The 18,507-nt window shown below is 37.3% G+C and overlaps 1 long non-coding RNA gene across 1 annotated transcript in view; it reads left to right on the top strand.

Moving 5' to 3' along the window:
• Window positions 1-4,418: 4,418 nt before the first annotated feature.
• LOC145525358 (uncharacterized) overlaps window positions 4,419-18,507 on the top strand; it is a 41,312-nt gene continuing 27,223 nt past the window's right edge. The window contains exon 1 of the long non-coding RNA XR_014068131.1: window positions 4,419-5,894. This is a non-coding gene — a long non-coding RNA (uncharacterized LOC145525358). The remainder of the gene's footprint in view (window positions 5,895-18,507) is intronic.

The following is an 18,507-nucleotide window of genomic DNA, read 5'->3' as shown; positions in this document are numbered from 1 at the left end:
GGCCCAAAGTGCAAGAATAGAGATTCTGGCAATTCAGATATGCTCAGGAGAAGCCTTAAATTGAAAAAGTGCAAGTCCTCAAGGAAAGGAAAAAAAAAAGGCATATGCTGAAATTACTAAGGTCTGTGGTCAGAATGAATCTTCTACTCATGAAATTGTGAAGAAAGAGAAATAAATTCCTGCTAGTTTTGCTGCACCACTTCAGACTGCAAATGTTAAAGCCACTTCAAACTACAAAAGTTGAGTGATAAGTGCTTAGTCAAGATGGAAAAAGTTTTGGTTTGTACAGGAAGATAGTTTAAGAGAGACAGAGACCCCATTCACATAACTTTTATTACAGTATATGGTTACGATTGTTCTATTTCATTATTTGTTGTAAATTTCTTATTGTACCCAATTTGTAAATTTAACTCTGTCATAGGTATGCATGCATAGGAAAAAACATACTACTTATAGAGGATTCAATACTCCATAGTTTCCAAGATTTACTGGGGGTCTTGGACTACCAGCAAGAATCCCTTAGAAGAAATGGAGTAGCCATCATGGTCAACAAAAGAGTCCAAAGTGCAGTACTAGGATGCAATCTCAAAAATGACAGAATAATCTCTGTTCGTTTATAAGGCAAACCATTCAATATCATGGTAATCCAAGCCTATGCCCTGACCAGTAACGCTGAAGAAGCTGAAGTTGAATGGTTCTATGAAGAGCTACAAAACCTTTTAGACCTAACACCCAAAAAAGTTGTCCTTTTCATTATAGGGGACTGGAATGCAAAAGTAGGAAGTCAAGAAACACCTGGCATAACAGGCAAATTTGGCCTTGGAGTGCAGAATGAAGCAGGGCAAAGACTAATAGAGTTTTGCCAAGAGAACGCACTGGTTATAGCAAACACCCTCTTCCAACAACACAAGAGAAGACTCTACACATGGACATCACCAGATGGCCAACACTGAAATCAGATTGGTTATATTCTTTGCAGCCAAAGATGGAGAAGCTCTATACAGTCAGCAAAAACAAGATTGGGAGTGGACTGTGGCTCAGATCATGAACGCCTTACTATCAAATTCAGACTTAAATTGAAGAAACTAGGGAAAACCACTAGACCATTCAGGTATGTCCTAAATCAAATCCCTTATGATTATACAATGGAAGTGACAAATAGATTTAAGGGACTAGATCTTATAGACAGAGTGCCTGATGAACTATGGACAGAGGTTCGTGACATTCTACAGGAGACAGAGATCAAGACCATCTCCCAACAAAAGAAATGCAAAAAAGCAAAATGGCTGTCTGAAGAGGGCTTACAAATAGCTGTGAAAAGAAGAGAAGTGAAAAGCAAAGGAGAAAAGGAAAGATATACCCATTTCAATGCAGAGTTCCAAAGAATAGCAAGGAGAGATAAGAAAGCCTTCCTCAGTGATCAGTGCAAAGAAATATAGGAAAACAGCAGAATGGGAAAGACTAGAGATCCCTTCAAGAAAATTAGAGATACCAAGGGAATATTTCATGCAAAGATGGGCTCAATAAAGAATAGAAATAGTATGGACCCAACAGAAGCAGAAGATATTAAGAAGATGTGGCAAGAATACACAGAAGAACTGTACAAAAAAGATCTTCACGACGCAGATAATCATGATGGTGTGATCACTCACCAAGAGTCAGACATCCTGGAATGTGAAGTCAGGTGGGCCTTAAGAAGCATCACTGCGAACAAAGCTAGTGGAGGTGATGGAATTCCAGTAGAGCTATTTCAAATCCTGAATGTTGATGCTGTGAAAGTGCTGCACTCAATATGCCAACAAATTTGGAGAACTCAGCAGTGGCCACAGGACTGGAAAAGGTCAGTTTTCATTCCAATCCCAAAGAAAGGCAATGTCAAAGGATGTTCAAACTACCACACAACTGCACTCATGTCAGTTCAGTTCAGTTAAGTCACTCAGTCATATCTGACTCTTTGCTACTGCATGGACTGCAGCACGCCAGGCCTCTCTGTCCATCACCAACTTCCGGAGTTTACTCAAACTCATATCCATTGAATCGGTGATGCCAGGAGATGTACTCATCTCACATGGTAGTAAGGTAATGCTCAAAATTCTCCAAGCCAGGCTTCAGCAATATGTGAACCATGAACTTCCAGATGTTCAAACTGGTTTTTGAAAAGGCAGGGGAACCAGAGATCAAATTTCCAACATTCGCTGTATCATTGAAGAAGCAAGAGAGTTCCAGAAAAACATCCTTTTCTCCTTTATTGATTATGCCAAAGACTTTGACTGTGTGGATCACAATAAACTGTGGAAAATTCTGAAAGAGATGAGAATACCAGACCACCAGACCTGCCTCTTGAGAAATCTGTATGCAGGTCAGGAAGCAACAGTGAGAACTGGACATGAAACAACAGACTGGTTCTAAATAGGAAAAGGAGTACGTCAAGGCTGTATATTGTCACCCTGCTTATTTAACTTATACGCAGAGTACATCATGAGAAACACTGGGCTGGAGGAAGCACAAGCTGGAATCAAGATTGTCGGGAGAAATATCAATAACCTCAGATATGCAGATGACACCACCCTTATGGCAGAAAGTGAAGAAGAACTAAAGAGCCTCTTGATGAAAGTGAAAGAGAAGAGTGAAAAAGTTGGCTTAAAGCTCAACATTTAGAAAACTAAGATCATGGCATCTGGTCCCATCACTTCATGGAAAATAGATGGGGAAACAGTGGAAACAGTGGCTGACTTTATAATTTTGGGCTCCAAAATCACTGCAGATGGTTACTGCAGCCATGAAAGTAAAAGAAACTTACTCCTTGGAAGGAAAGTTATGACCAACCTAGATAGCATATTAAAAAGCAGAGACATTACTTTGCCAACATTGTTCCGTCTGGTCAAGGCTATGGTTTTTCCAGTAGTCATGTATGGATGTGAGAGTTGGAATATATGGAAAGCTGAGTGCCGAAAAATTGATGCTTTTGAACTGTGGTGTTGAAGAAGACTCTTGATAGTCCCTTGGACTGCAAGGAGATCCAACCAATGCATCCTGAAGAAGATCAGTCCTGAGTGTTCTTGGAAGGACTGATGTTGAAGGTGAAACTCCAATACTTTGGCCACCTGATACGAAGAGCTGACTCATTTGAAAAGATCATGATGCTGGGAAAGATTGAAGGCAGGAGAAGAAGGGGACGACAAAGGATGAGATGGTTGGATGGCATTACCGACTCAATGGACATGAGTTTGGGTGGACTCCGGGAGTTGGTGATGGACAGGGAGGCCTGGCGTGCTGCGGTCCATGGGGTCACAAAGAGTCAGACCCAACTGAGTGACTGAACTGAACTGAACTGCACTTAGACTGTATCCTCCTAAATAAACAGGTGCTACTGTATTAATGCAGAGTGAAAGGCCTTTAGAATTTTGTCTACATCAATTCCTGATATGAAATTGAAGATATTTGATTAGCTCAGTTGGCTACCATTTACAAAAAATGCTTAGCACCATACAACATTTCTCTTTCTCTGTTTGACTTCACTCAGTGTGACAATTTCTAGGTCCATCCATGTAGCTGCAAATGGCATAATTTCATCCTTTTTAATGCCTGAGTAATATTCCATTGTATATATGTATTATATCTTCTTTATCCATTCTTCTGCTGATGGACATTTAGGTTGCTTCCATGTCTTGGCTATTGTAAACAACACTACAGTGAACACTGGGGTGCGTGTGCCAGCTGAACTTATTTACAAAAGAGAAAAAAACTCACAAACTTAGAGTTTATGATTTTAAATTTATAATATCAGGCAGGAAGATGGGGGTGATGAATAGTTAGGAAGTTTGAGATTGACATGTACACACTGCTGTATTTTAAATGGATAACCAACAGAGACCTTCTGTATAGCACAGGTAACTGTGCTCAATATTCTGTAATAACCTAATTGGGAAAAGAATTTTTAAAAGAATAGATATATGTATATATATATGTATAACAGAATCATTGTGTTGTACACCTGAAGCTAACAAAACATTGTTCATCAATTATACTCCAATATAAAATAAAAAGTCAAAAAAATGCATAACACAAAAAAGTTTGAAAATATTAATTCAAACAGTGTGAATATTTAACAGGTGAAATAAAAGCAGGTCATTTTTCTGATTTGCTAGAACTTAGTAGCTACATTGTATTACAAGATGCTGTCCTTGTGGGAATGGCATCATGTTTGTCTGCCTGCAACTAGGGATTGCATGCTATTTCACTTCAAACTCTTTTACTATCTTCTATGAAAGCTATGCGGAGAAGGCAATGGCACCCCACTCCAGTACTCTTGCCTGGAAAATCCCATGGATGGAGGAGCCTGGTAGGCTACAGTCCATGGGGTCGCTAAGAGTCAGACATGACTGAGCGACTTCACTTTTATTTTTCCCTTTCATGCACTGGAGAAGGAAATGGCAACCCACTCCAGTATTCTTGCCTGGAAAATCCTAGGCATGGCGGAGCCTGGTGGGCTGCCGTCTATAGGGTCGCAAAGAGTCGGACACGACTGAAGCCACTTAGCAGCAGCAGCAGCAGCATGAAAGCTATGATTAGTATTTTATTTCCTTTATAATTATTAATCAGTAGCAGCATGATAAGCACTATATTTTTAAAATAAAGTTTTAAGCTTAATGTCAGCACATGTTTTTTTTTTTTACTTTCTTTGGCAGTACTTTAAAATACATATGTTTTGCTATTTTGCTTTCTTGATAGCAGTCCACATAAAATTCATCTTTTATAGTGAAATAAAATACTAGTAATATAAACGAATATTAAAGTTAGTCTTTTTCCCTCCAATTCTGGCAATTTGTATTAGCTTTGGCACACTTTTAAGAGAGGAAGATGGATCCTTCTAATCCCTGATCAAAATTTACAATTGATTCAGCATAAATTAGCATATGGGAAATTAGTATCTGTTTACTATACATCACAGAAGTGTGTTCTCTTTAGTGGCACTAGTCCACATGATAAAGCAGCTAGCAATATTTTTATTTATCTATAAAAGCCATATGTTAGAGGAGTTTGATATTACTACATTCAGATATGAACATGCAAATATAGATTTATAACTATATTCTCTGATTTTTTATTCATCCTAATCAATGATCATGGATGAATTTCCTAACTTTTCTCTGAAGCTAAGAATGTAATAAAATTGTAATAAAACTCCATTTAAATGCCACACTCTCCAGCAGATTAGCATTCCTTGCTTTATACTTTTTGTGAATATATCTGAAATAAAATTTGCATTACTTTTTTAGTTTATTTTGTCTCCCTTCATTAGACAACAAATTATTTGAAAAGAGGAATTATGTTTTATTCATTCTTTTGTCCCCAAACCCAGCACAGTAATTGACAAGAAACATATCCTCTGTGATCGCCTATTGAATAGTCAAATAAACACTCAATGGAAATTGGGAGCAGGGTCTCTGGAGCCTGAATGTGTGGGTTTGAATCCTGGTTTTGCACTTATTCTGACATTAGTCCCTTGGCAAATCAGTCTTTTTGTGAAAATAATAATAAAATTAAATTCATAGGATTTTATTGTTAATTGAGTTACTACTTGTAAAGCATTTAGACTAGTGCTTGGATCTTAGTAAGAACTCAGTCAATGTCTATTATTATTATTCAACATAAGAAACACAAGGAATTGTTAAACCACATTTTCTGCATGAGGTTGTGCTGAGTAAGGTAATATGTTCTTTATCTATGCACAGTACAAAATGATTTTCACATTTTGAAACTCTAGATGTTATAAACTTTTGTCAACATAGTTAACTTGTCCCAAATTGATTCAATTCATCCATTCAACAACTTTTACTTCACAGAATATGAAGCAAAAATCATGCTGGTCTTCAAGAAATTCAACCTTAGAGGTGGGTTTGATACTCATAGAGCAATAGTAGTTTATGATAATCTCCATTAGCATTTACCCCAATATTTTGTAACTACGTTTATACTTATCTCTTCAGTAGAATCTGAATTCATTTAAAAAAGAGTTTTTTATTGTTTTGATATTCCCATCTCCTGAACACTTAAGAAATAATGTATGCTGAAATAACATACATGTAATAATGTAATTTCTGGTGATTCATCTGAGGTGATTAGCAGAGGGAGTTGACTAATATTTTTAAAGCAAACAGTTATTTAAAATACACATTCACCTTACATATTTAAATTCAGTTTTAAACAAGGAAAGGAAAACTAATTTGCTGACATCTTAACATAGAGTGCAGGACTTTCTCTGAGAAGAGCTGTCCTATTTCTGTTTAATAAGGTCTTTTTTGTATAAAAAATAGTCATAAGCCACTAGCTAGAATTTTTATCGTTATTTTCTATAATAACTTTTAAAATACCAGTGAAACAATCTGAGTGCAAAACACCTCTCGATTTTGTTTTGTTTTCCAGGTCTTTTAAATTCCTTCCATCCTCGACATCAAACTCAATAGTAGTGTTTTCAGTTATTTACTTTAATATTTCAAAAAATCAGTTTAACTTTTTTGTATATAATGTTCTTTATTTTTACATGTAAATTAAATCAACTAGAAAGAAATTTAAATCTATAATTACAGTGACAAATGGAATTGCTGTATTTTGGGGCACAAAGACAATGAACTCAGTAAACACATACTCTAGCTCTGCAAACTTCCAGCTTGAATGCTATACAGGCAGTAGTTGAATGTTTGAGAGAGAATGGAGAGTATTAGTGGGCTTCCCAGGTGGCACTAGTGGTAAAGAACCCACCTGTCAATACAGGAGAAATAAGAAATAATGGTTCAATCCCTGGGTCGGAAAGATCCCCTGGAGAAGGAAATGGCAACCCACTCCAGTATTCTTGCCCGGAGAATCCCATGGACAGAGGAGCCTGGCAGACTACAGTCCATGAGGTCGCAAAGAATCGAACACGACTGAAGCTAATTAGCACACTTGAACACACGGAGAGTATCAGTAATTAAGTTCTGTCACTGAAGAGCTGTTAAAATAACTTCTAATGTACATCTGGTTGTCAGAAATTGTAAATCTTTTACAGAGGAGGTGTTATTTAAGGTAGATCTAGAAAAAGGATAAAGATGGAAAAAGAGACATACAAAAAACAGGAAACAATGTAAGAATGAACTAGAGTTGAGAAAATGTATGACTCTGGGGACCAGCAGCTAGTCTAACTTGAACATATGAAGATGGAGGTTTCCCAAAGGCCTTGAATACTGGCTTGTTGGAGGACAGAGGAAAAGAAAAGTGTCTACCCAACTGAGAAGAAATCTTGAGACCAAGTGATGAGGCAGGCAGGTCCATATAATCAATGAATCTGTTTATTATAGGGTAACTTACCAAAGGTCAGAGTCCAGTGGACAGCAATTTGGAAGCATTCACAGCTATACTCCTCACCACTGAGGAGCCACTGGGACAATTTTACGGTTAACCTAGGCTATGTGCTTGGAAACAGGAAGTGCATTCCTAAGTCAAGATTTATGAATGCGTAACTTGTTTCACAGGTGCTGGGAATACATCAGGGAAGGTCTTCATCACTGTTTGGAGACTAATAGAGCATGGAGGCCAACCAACTGGACCTAACGATCATTACACAATATCTATTAAATACAAAGCCCATGATGACAGAGAAGAGATTTACCATACAGTAGCCCTAGGTGGAGAAGGAAATGGCTACCCACTCCAGTATTCTTGCCTGGAGAATCCCATGGACAGAGGAGCCTGGCAAACTACAGTCCATGGGGTTGCAAAAAGTCAGACATGACTTAGTGAATAAACCACCACCAACACCACAGCACTAGGTAGGGTCAGTGGAGGGACAGGAGGAATTGAACAGACCAAGATGATGTCAGTTATGCTAGCAGTCATACAAAGGTCAACAGAGGTTAGTTCCTGAGTGATGTTGAAAATGGAAGATGGGTGAGCAGGAACTCAATATATTAAGAAATAATCTAATATCAATATAATATAGTTTAGATGGGTGAAGGTACTAAAACAAAGACAAAAAGCTTAAACAAAATGATGATAGGAAAAAAGCAAGATTTTTGCTTGAAAGATGCTGTGAAGGTTAGTTTATATTCCATAATCTGTACTAGATAAGCATACATATATATGCATGCATATATGTGAAAGTCATTCAGTCATGTCTGACTCTTTGTGACCTCATGGACTGTATAGCCTGCCAGGTTCCTCTGTCCATGGAATTCTCCAGGACAGAATACTGGAGTGGGTAGCTGTTCCTTTCTCCAGGGGATTTTCCCAACCTAGGGATCAAACCCAGGTCTCCGCATTGCAGCCAAATTCTTTATCATCTGAGCCACCAGGAAGCCCAAGGATACTAGAGCAAGTAGCCTATACCTTCTCCAGAGGATCTTTCCAACTGAGGAATTGAAATGGGGTCTCCTGCATTGCAGGCAGATTCTTTCCCAGCTAAGCTACCAGGGAAGATACATATACACAAATACATATATATATATATATATGTATATATATACATATATATATATATATACAAATACATAAATATATATATATATATTTACACACCACATGTCAAAATCCATCTCCTAAGGCAACCATTAGGTTTAATTTACTAATAATTATACACTCAGCATTGCTTTAAATAATTTATACAAATTAACTCATAAAGGCTGCATAGTAATGATAGTGGGTAGCTACTATTATTATATACAATATAAGTTGAAGAAGATAAAGCACAGTGAAATAATTTGCCCAAGGTCAAGTGGCTAGTAAGCAATGGAGCCAGGCTTTGAACTCACACCAGGGTTTCAGATCAGCTTTTAACTGTTAAGCTATATACCCATTCTATAGGAGAGAAGCAAGCACAGTAAAGGGGAGACTAATGATTTAACAGAAGTACATCTTTGGGGAAAAATTTCACTCAAACCTAATCATTTCTTCTATGCTTGATAGATACCTCCTGAATGCTGTGCTCTGGTCAGTCACTGTCATGTCTGATTCTTTGTGACCCTATGGACTGTAGCTCTCCAGGCTCCTCTGTCCATGGAGATTTTACAGGCAAGAATACTGTAGTGGGTTTCCATTTCATCCTTCAGGGGCTCGTACTGACCTGATTGATCCTGGGTCTCCTGCTTGGCAGGCAGATTCTATACCACAGAGACACTGGGGAAGCCTACCTGCTGCCTATCTCACTCCAAATTGTTTCCATTTTTTTTTGGCCAAATATTGCCAATATTCCAATGAGAGATACATCCCATACTCAATGTGTAAAGTGCATGACCTCACTTCAACAAGAAAGGGTGGCTCAGATTGGTTTAAGTCATTCACAAAGTCCATCCTTCTCCCACAGTAATTAATTCAATTCAGGGAAGAGGCAAATGACTCAATTGCAGTGATGATATGTTTAAAAAGTAGCTTCTTTTGTCTTCAAGAGAACTACCAGAAATTTCTCTCCCTGCTCCCCCTTTTTGGATATCATCGAGGAAGCATTTATCCATCTTTGAAGGCATTGTGCAGCCATGAAAGAACCCCAAATGAGGTTAAAGCTTTTATCCTAAAGACAAAGTCTAAAGAAACTAGATCCTTAACAATAATGCTAAGTTGCTAAACTTATGAGTAAGCACAATAGACACCCTTTGTGTATGTAAGCCATTCTACATTCAGTTCAGTTCAGTTCAGTCACTCATTCGTGTCCAACTCTTTGTGACCCATGGACTGCAGCACGTCAGGCTTCCCTGTCCATCACCAACTCCTGGAGCTTACTCAAACTCATGTCCATCGAGTCGGTGATGCCATCCAACCATCTCATCCTCTGTTGTCCCTTTTTCCTCCTCTACAGTCTTTCCCAGCATCAGGGTCTTTTCCAATGAGTCAGTTCTTTGCATCAGGTGGCCAAAGTATTGGAGTTTCAGCTTCAGCATCAGTCCTTCCAATGAATATTCAGGATTGGTTTCCTTTAGGATAGAATGGTTGGATCTCCTTGCAGTCCAAAGGTCTCTCAAGAGTCTTATCCAACACCACAGTTCAAAAGCATCAATTCTTCAGCTCTCAGCTTTATATATAGTCCAGCTCTCATATCCATACATGACTACTGGAAAAACCATTGCTTTAACTGGATGGACCATTGTTGGCAAAGTAATATCTCTGCTTTTCAATGTACTGTCTAGGTTGGTTATAGCTTTTCTTCCAAGGAGCAAGTGTCTTTTAATTTCATGGCTGCAAGCACCATCAGCAGTGATTTTGGAGCCCCCCAAAATAAAATTTCAAACTGTTTCCATTGTTTCCCCATCTATTTGCCATGAAGTGATGGGACTGGATGCCATGATCTTAGTTTTCTGAACGTTGAGCTTTAAGCCAACTTTTTCACTCTCTTCTTTCACTTTCATCAAGAGACTCTTTAGTTCTTCTTCACTTTCTGCCATAAGGGTGGTGTCATCTGCATATCTGACGTTATTGATAATTCTCCCAGCAATCTTGATTCTAGCTGTGCTTCATCCAGCCCAGCATTTCTCATGATGTACTCTGCATATAAGTTAAATAAGCAGGGTGACAATATACAGCCTTGACGTACTCCTTTTCCTATTTGGAACCAGTCTGTTGTTCCATGGCCAGTTCTAAGTGTTGCTTCTTGACCTGCATACAGATTTCTCTGGAGGCAGGTTGGGTGGTCTGGTATTCCCATCTCTTTCAGAATTTTCCACAGTTTTTTGTGATCCACACAGTCAAAGGCTTTGGCATAGTCAATAAAGCAGAAGTAGATATTTTTCTGGAACTCTCTTGCTTTTTCAATGATCCAATGGATGTTGGCAATTTGATCTTTGGTTCTTTTGCTTTTTCTAAATGTAGCTTGAATATCTGCAAGTTCTTGCCTCATGCACTGTTGAAGCCTGGCTTGGAGAATTTTGAGCATTACTTTGCTAATCTGTGAGATGAGTGCAATTGTGCGGTAGTTTGAACATTCTTTGGCATTGCCTTTCTTTGGGATTGGAATGAAAACTGACCTTTTCCAGTCCTATGGCCATTGCTGAGTTTTCCAAAATTGCTGGCATATTGAGTGAAGCACTTTTCACAGCATCATCTTTGAGGATTTGAAATAGCTCAACTGGAATTCTATCACTTCCACTAGTTTTGTTCGTAGTGATGCTTCCTAAGGCCCACTTGACTTTGCATTCCAGAAAGCCCTGACTCTAGGTGAGTGATCACCCCATCATGATTATCTGGGTCATTCAGGTATTTTTTGTACAGTTCTTCTGTGTATTCTTGCCACCTCTTCTTAATATTTTCTGCTTCTGTTAGGTCCATACCATTCCTGTCCTTTACTGAGCCCATCTTTGCATGAAATGTTCCCTTGGTATCTCTAATTTTCTTGAAGAGATCTCTATCTAGTCTTTCCCATTCTATTGTTTTCCTCTATTTCTTTGCAGTGATCATGGAGGAAGGCTTTCTTATCTCTCCTTGCTATTCTTTGGAACTCTGCATTGAAATGGATATATCTTTCCTTTTCTCCTTTGCTTTTCACTTCTCTTCTTTTCTCAGTTATTTGTAAGGCCTCCTCATACAACCATTTTGACTTTTTGCATTTCTTTTTCTTGGGGATGGTCTTGATCACTGCCTCTTTAAAATGTCAACAACCCCCGTCCATAGTTCTTCAGGCACTCTGTCTATCAGATCTAATCCCTTGAATTTCTTTGTCCCTTCCACTGTATAATCGTAAGGGATTTGATTTAGGTCATACCTGGATAGTCTAGTGGTTTTCCCCACTCTCTTTAATTTAAGTCTGAATTTGGTAATAAGAATTTTAGTTTATTTCCGATGTATTATTCTACATCGGTTTTTAGATAATTTGTGGCCAAAATTAATCTGATGCATTTATCGTTTCCTTATTTCCTTAACTTCTTATCTAGACCAATGTCATTTTGTTACGAAGTTTGTGACACCTTCTTTTACTTTCTGATTCAACTATCTATAAAACACTTATAGCATATTATACTTGACTCCATGCTGTTTTCTTCTTCTCCAAAGTTTATATGACAGATTTTCTTGTTTGGACTGTATGAGTTCATCTGTGTTGGCTTGCACCCTAGTCAAGCTCTTTTCCTTGGTGTATTCCAGCCTGAAACCTTTGATAACTTATTATTCTCGATATTGCTAGTACATATAAAAAAATCTGTCAAGTTGCTTAGTTTACTGATCTGAGTTACAGAAAAGGAATGAAATTCTTATTCATTAGGTTTATTTAATTAAGCCTTAATTTACATTGTGGTTATGTCTTACAATAAACTGCTAGTTTCTGATTTGATAGCTTTTAAATTCTTCCATAGGTTGCTAGAAGTTGAAAGAAACTTTTATGTATATCATGTTTGTGTTTAATGGAATTGACTAAATATATTGAGCTTCTGTGGTGGTTGAGCTGATAAAGAATCCCCCTTCTATGTGGGAGACCTGGTTTCAATCCCTGTGTTTGGAAGATCCCCTGGAGAAGGGAACAGCTACTCACTCCTGTATTCTTGCCTGGAGAATTCCATGGACTGTATAGTCCATGGAGTTGCAAACAGTAGGACATAACTGATATATGACATATATTGTATATCATTTTATATTGTGTATATATGGTATATGCACTTATAGATATCAAATATTTACAGAGAAAAAGTTGAATTACAGAATGATTTCCATCAGAACTTTATGTACCTTGTAGAATTTTTAACTTCATAAATAATTCATTTTTGTATAGAATGAATGTGATTTTGTTCTCATTGAATTATAATATTCTAAGAACATTTCCCAAGAAAATGCTGGTCTTTAGAGCATAAATTCACTAAATTAATTCGTTTACCTTTTCTAAACTTGATAGTCAAAATAATTTCCAGTTTCAGAGGGATAAGAAATATAAACAAGCTAGGTTAAAATATACAATCACAAAATACTTTATATTATAAAAAAATATATATATATATCTATAGCATAAATATATCTCTGAATCTGAAGTATTGCCATGCTTTTCTACATGAAATGATGACTTTGGTATATGCATGCAAACCTGGGGTCATTATGAGAATGAACTACTTTCCTGGTTTGTTTTCATATTTGAATTATTGTATTAAGAGAGATGAATAAAATACGTGGCTGGGATATGAGCCAAAATAAAGATTTCATGCAAATGGAAGACACAATCTTATCAAATACAGATCAAAGAAGAACTAACTTTCAAATGTTGCCAACTCACTTGTCAGATGTAATTGCTTTTCCAAAGTCCTCATCTCACTTTTGTCTTTGTGAACCACCCATATCTTGGGACATTCTGCTCAATTTGCTTTTATTCCTCTGCACTTCCTGATTCATTTTCTACCATTCTGAACTCTCCTTCTTTTCATCTTTAAGACAAACTTGAACTAGTATCACTCTTACGCCCATCATATAACTGGGGAAAATAAGTCTTAGGAAAGGTTAAAAACATCCAATGTCCCACACATAAGAATCTTGCCCAACATTGTACCACTCACTAGTGGCAAAGCTGGTATGCCCAGGTATGCTTGGGTGCAGAGCTCAGCTTTATCCCTGGAGCTGCTCTATGCTATGTGATAGAGCAGAATCAGTGATTAGAGGTTCAATTCCAGACAGGTGGGTTTAAAGTGCAACATAAAATGCCTAAGGAAAAAGTACGGTAGCTAGCTGAGGTTCTCTGCAAGAATGCAGAAATAATTCTCATGGAGATGCTATTTTGAAGGCATAGGAGGAAATAGGAAATTTAAAAACAGCATGGTAAAGAAGAAAAGGAAAAGACATAAGAACAGGATTTGGGGGAAATCTACACGGAATGGCAGAATGAGAAAGTTGCTAAGGTGATAAGTTCTACGTCTAGAATGAGAAGGAACTGAGTAAGTATTCAGTAAGATGTTGACGACATAGAGAAGAGTTAGAGAAGTTGGAAGACAATAAAATAAATGATAGAAAACCATTGACTGATAGAGAAAGGGGAGGTAATTAACATTTCAAGATGTCATAGACAAGACAGACAAAGCCAAAACTGTGTTAATTTCAAGCAGAGCCATTTTATTTAGTTCTTTGAAACAAAGAATAGGAAATGGAGAAATAAAAGGGTGGCTCTTTCTTTTCAAAAAAATTTTTTTCTTGTTGAAGACTAAAACAAGTTGGCATGAAAGTTAAAGAAAAAAAATATATATGTATATATTTTAGGTAGGAAACAAGTTTAATAAAAGGTTTGTGTGGCTAAATAGGCAAGACCTGAATCAACTGAGTAAGAGTGAAGTGGGAAAAGCATAAAGATGTAAAACAGAGAGAGGAATTAGATTGAGAGATTGTGACTTTTTCTTGGTGGTGTAGAATGTATAAATGCATTCTTATATGTATTTATACAGCCAAGATATTTATTAGAAAGTGGGGGGAAAAACAGAGTCCTGGACATTAAAGACATATAATAGGTACAGAATTAGTGTTTGGAACTGATTCAAGAGCCAGTTATAATATGCTTAGAGGTGTGGGAAGAATATTTTACACTGAGTTTATAAGGAAAACTCGGAAGAAAGTCTAGTTATTTGTACCTAACTGAGTTCACAAATAAATAAGTAAACAGTGGAAAGAGTAGTACTGAAACAAGCAAGCAGCAACAAAGGAAAATAAACTCTGAGTCTGTGCTCTTCAAAGAAAGCATCTGAGAGTAAAGAAAGAATATAAAAATCTTAAGTAATTTTATACTTGTAAAGAAACTATTCAAATTCATCCCATACTTCTCTTAATGCTGTGTATATCATTGACTCTTAATTCTTGTCTGGCAGCACATATCTTTGTTTAAAGAGTTAGTTCCTTCTTACAATTAACAGTCCATCTGTGATCCTTTAATTTTTACTTAAAACATCCCAGATGTAAGAAGTTAATTGCCTTAGAAATAGTGCATTCAATATCAAGTAAATTTTGTCAAGGACAGTTCCTTAAAAGGAAGAAAGCAACAGCGGTCTCAAAATAGTATCAGTTAGCTTTGACTTTTCCCAACTGTTGACAAAGTAAAAAATGTTGTTTAATCTTTTGTTGATGTTAACAATCTAATTCAAATTAAATTATATAAATACAATTATACCGTGTTTTAGATAACATTTAGATAAAAAAAACATTATCTAAAACATTTTGTTGACTGATAAAAACATCCTTTCTAGTCTTAAAGGTATACATATGCCTTTATATGAAGATAGTTAATTTAAACCACCATAATTTATTTTCTAACATCAGCTGTGGAAGTTTTATGTGAGCATATCTTTCAGTGTCTAAAATACATTGAAAGTGTGCTAGATGGTTTCTTTGGTCCTCTCTATTTTTAACATCCCACAATCTTTTTCTAATTGTTAATTAAAGGAATAATTTAAAGGACAATTATATTTTCTGTACCACTTCTTTCACAAGATTTCCTTAAAAAGGCTAATTCTTCGGCCAATATTACAACTATTCTTTCCTCAAGAAGGAATTGATGATCTAAGGAAAGATCAACAAATAAGTCCTGTATCTTCCTCATTTTTTTCCATATCAGTCCCATATCAAACATTCTAGGGATGGAACTTCCACTTATTTCCCATTGGCATTCAGATATTAATTAAAAGAAGTATCATTTACATAAACACAGTTTTGGTTTTTTTGAAAAATCATTTCTTTTTGATTACTACAATTTATGCCAACTGCATACTTGTAAACAAAATGGTTAATCTCATTGTCTGCTCTGTCTGCAGTCATGGTACGGAAATGATATGAGAGAGGTTCTTCTTGCAGATACACTCCTTTGCTTTTGTAGAGCACAGACAGTGGAAACAAAGGGAAAAGAAAGTGAATTCTTTGCTTTCTTATATGGTATGAGTGACTTTTGTGTAGAGCCAGTGTTTGATATTTATGCCAAAATTGTGTCTCCCCTTCCAACGGTGATACAACAATTAACTCTGCCGCCATGAGTCATGAGTCATGGATTGATAACTTTGTGCTTTAAAGGTTTTCATGCAAGAATGATGACTCTCTTGGCTGATGGTGGAGAAAGTAGTAAGTTATGCCTTCCTTTACAGTTTGTAAATATTAATCTTGTAAACCCATTACTTTCACCTGATTCTATCAAGAATCAAATTTCTCAAAAATGTACCTGGATTTCTCCTTAGTGTCATTGTGCTTAGAAGGATTTTGCTCATTATGTTCATTAATGAGAACTCTGAAAAATATTAATTTTTTTAAAACAATGTATATCATAGCTGCTCATGGTGAATGTCAAATACTTAAAGACAAATATGCAGTCACACTCAAATCATAATAGAGTTTATTTAAATTAATAAGTGATCAGCAACAAGAAACAAAAAACTAGATCAGTTATGACTTTCAAAAGCAGAGATGACTTTTTCTCCCATAATGAGTCTGTGGTACATTATTATTGATATTTTTCTAATAGTTTTATGATTTCAAAGTATGAGACCGAACTCTGCTGTTCTCAGCCATAAAATGACCACAAGGGCTCTGAATATTACTTTCTCATTTCATATTCAAAGCCATAAAAAAATGGAGGAAGATCTTTGTCAGAGAATAATATAAAATTGTTTCACAATTACTGGAAAGTAAACATCCTTTACCATCAGTTCAGTTCAGTCATTGAGTCACATTGGACTCTTTGCAACACCATGGACTGAAACACACCAGGTTTACCTTTCCATCACCAACTCCCTGAGCTTACTCAAGCTCATGTCCATTGAGTCAGTGATGCCATCCAATCATCTCATCCTCTGTAGTGCCCTTCTCCTCCCACCTTCAACCTTTCCCAGCATTAGGGTCTTTTCCAATGAGTCAGTCTTCACATCAGGTGGCCAAAGTGTTGGAGTTTCAGCTTCAGCTTCAGTCCTTCCAATTCAGGACTGATTTCCTTTAGGATGGACTGGTTGAATCTCCTTGCAGCCCAAGAGATTCTCAAGAGTCTTCTCCAACACCACAGTTCAAAAGCATCAATTCTTTGGCGTTCAGCTTTCTTTATGGTCCAACTCTCACATCCATACATGACTATGAGAAAAACCACAGTTTTGACTAGACAGACCATTGTTGGCAAATTGATGTCTCTGCATTTTAATATGCTGTCTAGGTTGGTCAGTTTTCATTCCAATCACAAAGAAAGGCAATGCCAAAGAATGCTCAAACTACTGCACAATTGCACTCATCTCACACGCTAGTAAAGTAATGCTCAAAATTCTCTGAGCCAGGCTTCAACAATACATGAACCGTGAACTTCCAGATGTTCAAGCTGCTTTTAGAAAAGGCAAAGGAACCAGAGATTAAATTGCCAACATCCGCTGGATCATCGAAAAAGCAAGAGAATTCCAGAAAATCATCTATTTTTGCTTTATTGACTATGTCAAAGCCCTTGACTGTGTGGATCACAATAACCTGTGGAAAACTCTGAAAGAGATGGGAATACCAGACCACTTGACCTGCCTCTTGAGAAACCTGTATGCAGGTCAGTAAGCAACAGTTAGAACTGGACGTGGAACAACAGACTGGTTCCAAATAGGAAAAGGAGCACGTCAAGGCTGTATATTGTCACCCTGCTTATTTAACTTATATGCAGAGTACATCATGAGAAATGCTGGGCTGGAGGAATCACATCCTGGAATCAAGACTGCCGGGAGAAATATCAATAACCTCAGATATGCAGATGGCACCACCCTTATGGCAGAAAGTGAAGAAGAAATAAAGAACTTCGTGATGAAAGTGGAAGAGGAGAGTGAAAAAGTTGGCTTAAAGCTCAACATTCAGAAAACTAAGATTATGGCATCCGGTCCCATCACTTCATGGCAAATAGAAAGGGAAACAGTGAAAACAGTGGCAGACTTTATTTTTTGGGTTCCAGAATCACTGCAGATGGTGACTGCAGCCATGAAGTTAAAAGACGCTTACTCCTTGGAAAGTTATGACCAACCTAAACAGCAGAGACATTACTCTGCCAACAATGGTCTGTCAAGTCAAGGCTATGGTTTTTCCAGTGGTCATATATGGATGTGAGAGTTGGACTATAAAGAAACCTGAGCACCAAAGAATTGATTCTTTTGAATTGTGGTGTTGGAGAAGACTGTTGAGCGTCCCTTGGACTGCAAGGAGATCCAACCCGTCCATCCTAAAGATCAGTCCTAAGTGTTCTTTGGGAGGACTGATGTTTGAAACTCCAATACTTTGGCCACCTGATGCGCAGAGCCGACTCATTTGAAAAGACCCTGATGCTGGGAAAGATTGAAGGAGGGAGAAGAAGGGGACGACAGAGGGTGAGATGGTTGGATGGCATCACTGACTCAATGGACATGAGTTTGGGTAAACTCCAGGAGTTGGTGATGGGTAGGGAGCCCTGGCGTGCTGCCGTCCATGGGGTCACAAAGAGTCAGACGTGACTTATTGATGGAACTGAACTGAGATTGGTCATAGCTTTTCTTCCAAGGAGCAAGTGTTTTAATTTCATGGTTGCAGTCACCATCTGCAGTGATTTTGGAGCCCCCCAAAATA

Source organism: Giraffa tippelskirchi, chromosome 11 (genome assembly GCF_054371585.1).
Source record: "Giraffa tippelskirchi isolate mGirTip1 chromosome 11, T2T-mGirTip1v1.2.pri, whole genome shotgun sequence".
In the NCBI taxonomy this organism is placed as follows: domain Eukaryota; kingdom Metazoa; phylum Chordata; class Mammalia; order Artiodactyla; family Giraffidae; genus Giraffa; species Giraffa tippelskirchi.
Note: the sequence above shows the minus strand (reverse complement) of the source record. Positions and strands in the feature narration are given on the sequence as shown.